This window comes from Onychomys torridus, chromosome 10, assembly GCF_903995425.1.
Source record: "Onychomys torridus chromosome 10, mOncTor1.1, whole genome shotgun sequence".
Classification (NCBI taxonomy): Eukaryota; Metazoa; Chordata; class Mammalia; order Rodentia; family Cricetidae; genus Onychomys; species Onychomys torridus.
The window spans coordinates 55,188,578-55,198,966 of NC_050452.1; the positions used below are offsets into that span (position 1 = coordinate 55,188,578).

At 42.3% G+C, this 10,389-nt stretch overlaps 1 pseudogene; it reads left to right on the forward strand.

Annotated features, from left to right (window-relative positions):
- The first annotated feature begins 3,785 nt into the window (after positions 1–3,785).
- Positions 3,786–4,969, forward strand: LOC118591894 (annotated as a pseudogene).
- Positions 4,970–10,389: the final 5,420 nt, after the last annotated feature.

The following is a 10,389-nucleotide window of genomic DNA, read 5'->3' on the forward strand; positions in this document are numbered from 1 at the left end:
TGTGTATGAGTGTGTGTGTGTGTGTGTGTGTGTGTGTGTGTGTGTGTGCACGCTATAGGTATGGCATTTGCACACATGTGAGTGGTACTATGTGCACCTGTAAGTAAGAGAGGACATCTGGGCCCCTGCTTTATCATTCCATGACTCTTCTTTGAGATAGGATCTCATTGAACCTGAGACTAGGCTGTTGGCCAGGAAGCCCCAACACACTTCCTATCTGTCTCCCCACAGTTCTGGGATTACAGCATTTACGGCCACACATAGCTTATTATGTGGGTGCTGGGATCCCCTCCTGTGTACACAGCAAGGGTTCTTATCCACTGAGCCATCAGTGGAAAAGCTCCAGAGTTTTCTTTTATAGATGAATTAATTTGATTATAATTTTTATTTTGTGTTTGAGAAAAAACAAAATATGTTATAAGAAACAAATTATTTCTGGAATTTTTGGATCTACACCAAAGTTGTCCTATAAAATACTATGAGAATTCCACATGTAGTTTTAAATATTCTAAATTTTCTAATGTTTTGTAAATTACATTAATTTTAATAACATTTCATTTAAGCAAGTATGTCCCAAATATTTTCCTTCAAGCATATAATCAATATACATACTTATTCAAAATGGTTTTCATTTTTACATACTAAGCCTTCAAAGTATGATATGCATGTTACATTCAAAATGCATGTCACTTGACATGATAAGTTTTCATGGGAAATAATACTTCTATATTTATACTTAAGACAAAACCCTAGAAAAGGAAGTTCTGATGTTGCAGTTGCTCTAACAGAGTTGAACCTCTCCAATTGTTGAGTATTCATCGTTACGTCTATATTAAGTAAACATTAAGTAAAACCCAATTTCTCAGTCACTGGACACCCCTTAAGCTCTCTGTAGCCACATGCAGACAAGCACAGGTCTGCATGCAATGTCCTTTGTAGATGTCCGTATGGAGGGTGCCAACGACCATAAAACAGTCTCTGCAGAAAAACTCTAGTCTTCCCAGCACTCCTTGACAAAGCTGCCAACACCCAGCTCAGGGTAAAGCCCAGGGTACCCACAGACTGGGCTCTGAGTGTCCCCAGGCTACTCCCTGCCTACATTTATTCCCATGGCTGTGAATTTGATTTGGAGAACTAACAAGATAATATTCATAAGAAAGAGTCCAAACCTCATGAAACATTTTTCTTGTTTAGGAACAATACATATTCTTTAAAACTTGTGTGGTCAGAATTTGAGAATGTCCTCTTTAGGATTAAAGAGATCACTTGAAGAAGTCCAAAGTCATGTAGGAGGTATTCAGAATTCCAAGACTATGGTTTTCCCTTCTCATCAATGTCCTGCATTCTCAGGTTTCATCCACAACATATGGAAAATGTTTTTATTGCATCTGTAGTGAAGTACTTGACTTTTTCTCCTGTCATCCATCACCCTCTAAGCATACAGTATGTTACCGTTTACATGGCATTTACATTGTATTAGCTATTTAAGTAACCCAGACAATTTAAAGTATGCAGCAGAACTGTCTGTATAGGTTACATGCAAACACTATACCATTTATACAAGGGACCTGAGCATCCTTAGATGTTAGTATCCACAGGGGTCCTAGATCCAATGCCCTACAGATCCAGAGGGACTACATACTATCTAAAATTAAAAACGGGAAGGTAAAAAGCATCCTAATTTATTCTTATCCAACCACTATAACCTTAATGTCAGAGCCTGAAGAATATTTCAAAGAATTTTTTTAAATACAAATTAAATTAAATGAAATTGAAAATGTGACATTTCCTGTGTAAAGAGATTCAGGAATTTACCAGTGGGATTTTGAAATGCCTTTATAATATTTTCTTCTACTTTCTCTCACCTCTTTGGTCCTGCAATAGACACAAATTAGCAGAAGCTACTGATGTCAAAAGGTATGTAATAGGGAACTAAACAAATTTAAAATGGGAGGGGCAAGAGGAGGAGGCTTCATCAGAGGTCCCAAAACTGTCCCCATTTTTCTTATTAATGAAAAATGCTGGATTTGCCTACCAATCAGACTTGGGAGATACTGTCTGGGCTCAATGAAACTGATTCATCTGTGACTGGTGGAGAATTTTATTGAGTAGGACCTCCAGAGAAGAGCCATCTTATCTCGGGTAGATTTCCCAGCAGTCAGAGGTGTTTAGCTACACCATGGGGTATGCAGAATAAATAAAGGTTAAATGATTATCAAAATGTGACCAACATCTGAGCAAACAGCATGCACCTTCACAGGAGGGATATCAGTATTAAGGCAAAACACACTTGACTTTGGAAATGAATCTGTCGGAGACAGCTGCTCTGCACTCCTCGCTGGGGACCTTTTCCTGAGAATCAGTCCAGAATAGTCCCTCAGCACCTGGCCCAGCCTCCTGTGCCTCCATGGGGCTGGATATAACCACTCAACAGCCTTTCTTGCCCACCATCACCCACTTTTACATCTAGAAATATCAAATAGCGTGGGTTTTGAGCACCTACATCCCCTTTAAAGGGGATTAGACGTGAAAACAATAGTGTTTGTGTAATGTTAGGATGCAGACTCTGGAGGGAAGAATGTTTTATCTGTTGGTCTCCCATGTCAAGCATGGTAGCAGACAATTAGGACAGACAATAAATACTGAAAGCATGAGAGCTCCAGAGTTAATGGAGTGGACTCACTGTATGCCAAGCAGTTTAAACAGCCTGAATTATCTCATTTAATCCATGTAAGACCCCCATGGAGTCAGACCTTTTATTAACCTTAGCTTTCAAATAAGGAAACAATGATATTGAGAAAGCAACTTACCCAAGGTCATACAACTAAGAATGGGGGAGCTGAGTGAGGCCCTGTTGGCTCTAGACACTCTCTTAACAGAAGTGCTACAGTGCCACCCTCTGGTCCTCATGGAAAACATCACTTGCCAATGAAATCCAGTACCGTGGATGGAAGGTTTGTTGCCCCCACCACCACACAAATCTATTTGTTGAAAAGCTAACCCCAGTGGAAGAATGTCTGGGTATGGGGCCTAGGGAGGTGATTAGGTCACAAGTTTATGGCCCTCAAGAGTGAGAATAATGTACTCATAATAGGAATATCCAATAGGTCCTCCTCCAAGAAGGCATAGAGAGAAAACAGTCCATGGTTCAGGAAGTAGAGTCCCACTGGCTACTGAATGTACAGGTACTTTGAACCTGAACTTCCCAGACTATGGGATGCTGAAAAACAAATTTTTGTGATTTAATCTACCTAGTCTATGGGGCTTCATTGTAACAGCCAAAACAAAAAACAGTGCCAATCATATTATGTAAGTTTAATCAAAATTTAAGCCTGTGGGATGAAGGAGCTCTTTAGAGGGATGAATATTGGCTTCATTTAAATGTGAACATTTGAAAGTTATACACTAGGCAGATAATGAACCTTGAGATTGAGCACTATACAACCAACAAAACCTAGTGGGTAGATAATACAAAGGTAAGAGAAAAAAATGTAAGCTTTTAGGGCAGCTGCTCAAAATCCAAATGTAGTTTAAAAACAATAATACCATATCCACAAGTAATATTATACAGACTAATATTGTATTTATGCATGTACAAACATATATATATATATATATGAATATACATATATGAGTATAACTACAATTTGAAAGAAAGCAGGGAGAGGTGTATGAGAAGGTTCAGAAAGAAGAAAGGGAATTGGGAAATGATGTAATTATATTATAATCTCAAAAAATAAAAACTAAATATTTTTAAGTGATACTGCAGTCAGATCCTATCTGCAATGGCATCTCTCAACTTAGTTCTTCTGCGGCTGTCCATGTCCCCTTTCCCTTCCAGAAAGAAGCCCTTTGGTGTGGCTGCCTCTGATGGTGTCATCAGGAGTTCAATGAAATGAAGAAGTGCAAATCCTCAATGCCAGACAAAGTAAAGAAACTCAGGAAGGCAGTGCTCTTCTGCCTGAGGACTGGAAAATCGTAGGAGATGTGGACAGACTGCGGAGGACCCCTACACCACCTTGGTCAAGATGCTGGCAGACAAGGACCTTGGCTATGCTCTTGACAATGCAATCTAGAGACTAAGGAGAACAAGAAGGGGGACCCTGGTTCCATCATCTGGGTAATACAGCCCTCAAGAGCCAGTGCTCTATGCCAGCTCCAAGGATGCCATCAAAAAGAAACTGCCGTGACATTAGAAGTCAAGAAGGCTTCTTGATGTCATATTCTCATCAAGATGTCTGAGTCTCTAAGGCTGGCCTGCATTCAGAGGGAATTTATCTGTTTCTTCAGCATTTAGCTCAGGACCTGTTCTTCTATAGTAACCACTGGTTGAGTCATTCTAGCCCATCTCATAGTAAGCATCTACATTTACACTCCCTCAAAGGCCATTTGTCAGGGGCCTATTAATGGTACATCTCTAGGGCTATAGAGTGCAGGTCATATGATGGATGCTGTTATCCCTAATGAGTAGGAAGAGCCACACTCCATGACTGCACTCAAGCCACACATGGCCAGTGATAGTCATTAGCAGTACCAGGAAATCATGTAACTATTGAGCATATTCCCTCAGCTTTGTAACAGAAATATTCTTCTCTCTTGAATTTCTACTTTTTAGGGACTCATAAAACTACAATTTAACATTTGCTTATGAAGGTGGAATACCCATGAAAAAAGTGTGAGCATGTCTTGGTGGTTAAGACCAAATGAGTAAACTGATATGATTAATAAATAAAATTTGGGAATGTGTAAGTTATGGAAAAGTGTGAGAGCTCACCGGCAAGTTTTGTAAATCAGGATTGTCTAATAAAGTGATTTAATTGTTTTCCTATTAGTAAAAAAGAAGAAGAAGTTGACAGGGATCATGCATAAATTACAAGTGAACTGTTACAAGGAGGTCAAGGAGCCCTGAACCCTGGCAGAAGAGCTAGGAGGCAGCATAGTCATCTTCCTGGAGGGCAGGCCTTTGTGAGACACCACTATCCCCCTGCCTAGAGCATCTAGCAGCCCCAAACCTGCTCTTGGGGGTTTACAGGCTGTCCCTTTCCTGTCAGACTGGAGGAGCTGGGGGATCCCAGCAGGGGAAGGGCAATCCACTCACCCCAATTGCCAAGCATCCCCCACCCCACCCCCATTTCCCCAGACCACAGCCTTCTCTCCATCCTTCACAGTTCTGGTCTTCCCAAACTGCTGTTGATCTTCCGGGTCTTCTTGGGTTGAAGCAGGCCAAGTCCCCTCCCAGGCATGTAGTTTTGAGGAGCTCTCATTTTTTAATGACACCCCTACTCCTCATCCCTCCCTATCCCATGCCCCCAACTTTTCAGCGCAGTAGTCACTCTGTGCTTGTGTGTTAAGCTCTATGTGTAAACGGAATGTTATGAAAATGGCATCCCAGTGCCAGGTGGATGTCATCGTTTTTCCTCTTGAGCCTAGTCGTTTCTGGAAACACAATAAGTATAAGACCTTCAATGTAAAAAAATGTCTGGGCAGTGCTGACCTTAATCCCAGCACTCTAACTCGGGAGGCTGAGTTAGAGACCAACCTGGTCTACAGAGTGAGTTCCAGGACAGCCGGGGCTATACAGAGAAAACTTGTCTTCCCACCCACCAAAAAAATTAAGAAAATAAACGATAGTACCTTTAGTGACTTAGTGTTTTGCAGTAAGGAGTTGAGTCTTTGTGCTGACCATGAAGATTACAGTAAAAAGGTCACTTAAATTTTTACATTTTCCTTTGTCATCAAATTAAAGTTAAAATTGTATACTTTGAGTTTTAAGTACAAATATTCAAATTTTACACTAAAAAATTTGTTTTTTAGTTACACTTTAATTTCTCCAACAATTTTATCTTATTTTATTAAAGAACTCAAAGGAAAACACCTGAAATGATGGTCACTGATGTTAATGCTGTTTGTTTCCAGAAGGTAGCAATGATAATTATTAATAATCATTATTATTATAACTCTTGCTATAATTAGAAATTCATATCTTTAATAGTCACATACATAGGGTCAGATATGGAGGCGCACACCTTTAATTCCAGCACTCAGGGGGCAGATGCAAGTGTATCTCTGTGAGTTCAAGGCCATCAAGTCCAGCCCAGTCTACAGTTCACATAGTGAGTTCCAGGACAGCCAGAGTTATGGAGAAAATCAATGGCAAACACACACACACACACACACACACACACACACACACACACACACACTCTCACAAACTAGTGAGCACTTACAAGATGATAAGAACTCCTCTTGACACCAAGTATGGCAGCTCACACCTGGAATCAAGAAAGCCATGTGAGGGCCTGAAAAAGATTGCCATGAGGACAGAAATGCAAAGACAGAAGCACAAAGAAGGAAGGAGCCATGAAGGTGACATCCAGTACAGACCGTTTGAACTTGAACCAAGTGTTTAGTAAGTTGGGTGGCATGTCAACTTCCCGTTGCATAATGCATTGGAAATGATCAAATTTGCTCTTTTAATTCATGTTAATTTTCCATGGCCTACCCTACTACCACAGCCTCTCAGACCAACCTCTGTCCAGTTACATCATATATCTTGTACTCAGGTTCAAGCTAACCTCCCAGAACAGCGACTGCCCAAGTGGGGTGTGTTAAATGCTTGCTTGACTAAGCTAATGGCAATGTTGAAAGTTTTATTGACATTAAATGCTTTCAAAATTATCCGGCAACCTGGCTAAAGGCATATACACTGTGTGAATCTCCTTCATTAATGAGACAATTAATCGTGCGAATTAGCAAACCTCACTGAGAACTAAGTTTGTTGCTGTGAAAACACAGCTCCAGGCCTCTCCCAAAATCCCCAGTCAAGAAAGCAACACCCCAAAGTGGAGGAAGCCTAGAGTGATTGACAGCTCTGGTTATTGATTTTGGATTTTGAGAACAACTCCCAGGGGGGCTGGTATCAGCAAGGCAGAGGCAGAATTTGATGAGGCAGATGGGACCCTGAGGGAAAACCTCATAAGGCAGAGTGTGCAAGTGCCCTTTCCCTGACCCTAGCAGGCGTGATAAGAGATGGTCTCTTTCTCATTTTAACAGGGATTCATTCCCACCAGGCTGCATCTGCAGAAGATGATAGCCCAAGAGAGACTTGCTCTTTGGGGAAAGGGGGAGAAAAAAGCTTACATGCAAACTTTCAAATTGCCACCAACAGCAAGCATGTGCTTTGGGGAAGAAGATGGGTAGGACACATGGGGTATATCTGAGATCCAGGATTTGAGTTGTGTTATAGATGCTAAAAGGACAAGTGTTTATCTGTCTGTCTGTCTATCCATCCAATCAACTATCTGTCATCTATCTCCGTGTGTGTGTGTGTGTGTGTGTGTGTGTGTGTGTGTGTGTGTGTGTACATTGTCTTCTGTATGTCAACAGAGTCTAGCAATGATTTGAAAGACAGGTCTTTGTTTTCGTTTTTTATATTATTATTATTATTATTATTATTATTATTATTATTATTATTTGTTTTAATTTTATACATCAGCCATGGGTTCCCCTGTCCTTCCCCCTCCCACACCCACACCCACCTTCCCGAAGCCCCTCCCCTCCATTCCCAGGTCCTCCAGGACCAAGACACCCCTGGAGATTCATTTAAACCTGGTGGATTCAGTACAGGCAGGTCCAGTCCCCTCCTTCCAGGCTGAGCATGTGTCCCTGTGTAAGCCCAAGGTTCCAAACAGCCAGCTCATGCACCAAGGACAGGTCCCGGTCCCACAGCCTGGATGCCTCCCAAACAGTTCAAGCTATTCAATTGTCTCACTTATCCAGAGGGCCAGATCCATCTGGGGGCTCCACAGCCATTGGTTCATAATTCATGTGCTTCTATTTGATTGGCTATTTGTCCCTGTGCTTTTTGCAATCTTGGATTCAACAATTCACGCTCTTGCAGTCCCTCCTTCTTCTAGACAGTTGGACACCTGGAGCTCCACCTGGGCCTGGCTGAGGATCTCTGCATCCACTTCCATCAGTTATTGCATGAGAGTTCCATGACGACTGTTAGGGTGTTTAGTCATCGGATCACCAGACTAGATCAGATCAAGCCCTCCTTCGACCACTGCCAGCAGTCTACAGAGGATATATCATTGTGGATTTCTGGGGACATCTCCAGCACTCTGCCTATTCCTGTTCTCATGTGGTCTTCATTTATCATGGTCTGTTATTCTTCATTCTCCCTTTCTGTTCTTGATCCAGCTGGGATCTCCTGCTCTCCTAAGCTTTCTTTCCCTCAAATCTTGCCCTTCATTACTCCCACTGTCGTCCTGGTTGTTCATGTAGATCTCATCCATTTCACATGAAAGACAGGTCTTTGTAAAGGGGTGCCCCCTCGCCTAGCATATTCACAACTACCACCAGGGACAGATGGCAGCACAATGGTAAACGATTGAAACAGCAGGCTGTCTCTGTTGTCTAAACCCACAGTTTGCAGACACGCTCAACTGAGGAAGAACCATAAATTCATGAGGGGTTTGCTACATGTACAAAATAATGATGTGCTTAACTTCATCCCATGCCGTAGCAACTGGTTTCTCTAGCAGAAAACAGGAGTACTTGATACATGTGTAAAGTAAACTCACCACCAGAAGCACAAAGATGTCCAGGGGGAGGGGGGAGATTAACTGTGCAACTGTGAGGGTGGTGTGCTTTTGAGAGAGCTTTTGCATCAATATCCTCTAGCTATGTGGTTCCTTGACTTTCTCATCTCTTCCCATTCTGCTGCATTGAAGCATGAGCAAGTGCCAATGTTTTATTTAAAAATTATGACAGGACAGATTTAATGCAAACATCCCAATCTAACTGCTAACCAAATTCCTCTCTGCAAATTAGAAAGGGTCCCATCGTGTGATTCGAGAAGTAAAACATTCATATGGTTTGTCCCTAAAAATCATGCTAATGTTCAATTCCCAATGCTGTGGTATTGAAACAAGGTGTTATCTCTAAGAGGAATGAGGTTGTATGGGATGCTACTTCATGCAGGGATTCATGTAGCTCTTTAGAAAGTGAGTGAGTTATCACAGGAGTGAGTGTGTTGTTACAAAGTCAGGCATCTCTGCTCCTCTCTTCCTTTTGCACATTTCATTTCTGTCATCCACCATGAGGCCCTTACTAGAAGCTGCAAACAGATATGGATACCATGCTCTTGAATCTATAGAACTATGAGCTAAATACATTTCATTCCCTTATAGATTACTGCCTCAGGCATTCTGTTATAGTAACTACAAGTAGACTAACATGAACACTCTGCCCACTGTGTCAGCAGGAGCATCGTTAGCTCACACCACTGTTCTCCATGCCTCAAAACCTTCCCTCTTACTTAGATCTGTTTAAACCACCCACTCCTTCCTACCCCAGACAGCCCTACGACCTTGCCCAACAAACTCAAACAACATTGGAAATGCAAGTTGTCCACCAAATCCAGTCTGCCAATCATCCAGATTAAGTTGGAGTCACTTGAGAGCCTGGATCTTCAGGCTGCCTGGCTAGGCTACATCTTCTAGCCTCATTTTATCCCTTTTGGCCTGGTTGTAAATCATAGGGTGTGTTTGCTCTGCTCCCACCATTTCCTGATGGCTGGAACTTCCAGGAGGGGTAATCTAGTTTCTATCATTCAGAAAATGGCAATTCTCACAGTGGCCTCAGGCCAATATTTTGGAAGGTGGAGTTGCTACACTGCCAGCTTGGAGTCTCTATGTCAGCACAGAGGCTCTCTAATAGATCATGTTAGTGTGGGACAACAGTAAGGGCCATGGTAGTGTGGGACAGTGAGGGCCGTGGTAGTGTACAACAGTGAGAGCTGTGGTAGTGTACAACAGTGAGAGCCGTGGTAGTGTGGAACAGTGAGAGCCATGGTAGTGTGGAACAGTGGGAGCCATGGTAGTGTGGAACAGTGAGAACCATGGTAGTGTGGGACAGTGAGAACCGTGGTAGTGTGGGACAGTGAGAGCCGTGGTAGTGTGGGACAGTGAGAGCCGTGGTAGTGTGGGACAGTGGGAGCCATGGTAGTGTGGGACAACAGTGAGAAGCATGGTAGTGTGGGAGAGCTGTAGGAAGCCATGGTAGTGTGGGACAGCAGTTAGCAACAATTTCTTCTTACCCCACTTCCCAGTCTCATCAGAATGCTGGCTTTGATGCTTAATTTTCATGTGCACCTCAACATATTTTTTTATGTTTATTATTATTATTATTATTATTATTATTATTATTATTATTATGTTTTAATTTTAAACATCAGCCATGGGTTCCCCTGTCCTCCCCCCTCTCACACCCACCCCCACCTTCCCTCCAGGCCCTCCCCTCCATTCCCATGTCCTCCAGGGCCAAGACGCCCCTGGGGATTCATTTAAACCTGGTGGATTCAGTACAGGCAGGTCCTGTCACCTC